The sequence below is a fragment of the Sturnira hondurensis genome, unplaced genomic scaffold, assembly GCF_014824575.4.
Source record: "Sturnira hondurensis isolate 20B ecotype Veracruz unplaced genomic scaffold, ASM1482457v3 Scaffold0013537, whole genome shotgun sequence".
NCBI lineage: Eukaryota > Metazoa > Chordata > Mammalia > Chiroptera > Phyllostomidae > Sturnira > Sturnira hondurensis.
The window spans coordinates 289,896-291,077 of record NW_028086168.1 but is presented as its reverse complement, the minus strand read 5'-3'; positions in this window follow the sequence as shown (position 1 = coordinate 291,077).

Genomic DNA, 1,182 nt, shown 5'->3' with positions numbered 1-1,182 from the left:
TGATGGTTTCCTTTGCTGTAGTCCCATTTTTAGTCCCATTTGTTAATTTTTTTGTTTCCCTTGCCTCAGGGGATATATCAGCAAAAATGTTGCTATAAGCAATGCCCAAGGCTTTACTACATTTTTTTCTATGATTTCTATGGTTTTGAGCCTAACATTTAAGTTTTTAGTCCATTTTGAATTTATTTTTTGTGTGGTGTAAAAAGGTGGTCTAGTCTCATCTTTCTGCGTGTATTTTCCCAACACCATTTACTGAATAAATTACCTTTAACCCATTGTATGTACTTGCCTTCTCTGTCAAATATTAGTTGAACATAAAGTTGTTGGTTTACTTCTGAGCTCTTCATGCTGCTTCACTGATCTTTTTTGTATGCCAACAGTACTATGCTGTTTTAATTACTATGGTCTTACAGTATAGTTAGACATCAGGTAGCATGAGTCCTCCAACTTTGTTCTTTTTCAAGTTCACTGTTGCTATTCAGGTTCTTTGTGTTCCCATATTTGAAATATTTTTCTAGTTCTATAAAATATGCCATTGGTATCTTGATAGGAATTGTGTTGAATCTATAGATTGCTTTGGATAGTACAGACATTTTAATGATGTTAATTATTCCTATCCATGAACACAGTATATACTTCCATCTATTTTTATCTTCTTCAATTTCCTTCTTCAGTATCCTATAGTTTTTTGAATACTGGTCTTTTACATTCTTGGTTAAAATCATTCCTGTGTATTTTATTCTTTTTGAAGCAATTGTTAATGAAATTGTTTTCTTGATTTCTTTTTTGATAGTTCATTGTTATATAAAAATGCAACTGAATTCTGGATATTAATTTTATATCCTGCTCATTCACTGAATTCATTTTTCAGTTCTAGTAGTTTGTTGGTGGAATCTTAGGCTGTCATGTCACCTGCAAATAATGACAGCTTTACTGCTTCCTCACCAGTTTGGATGCCTTTTATTTCTCTTCTATGTGACTGCTATGGCTAGGACTTCCAGTACTATGTTGAATAACAGAGATGAAAGCAGACATCCCTGTTTTGTTCCTGATATTAAGAAGCAAAATTATAGTTTTTGCTCGTTGAGTATTTTGCGGGTACTTGGTTTGTCCTTTATAGCCTTTATTATGTTTAGATATGTTACCTCTATTCCCACTTTGCTGAGAGCTTTTTTTAAATAA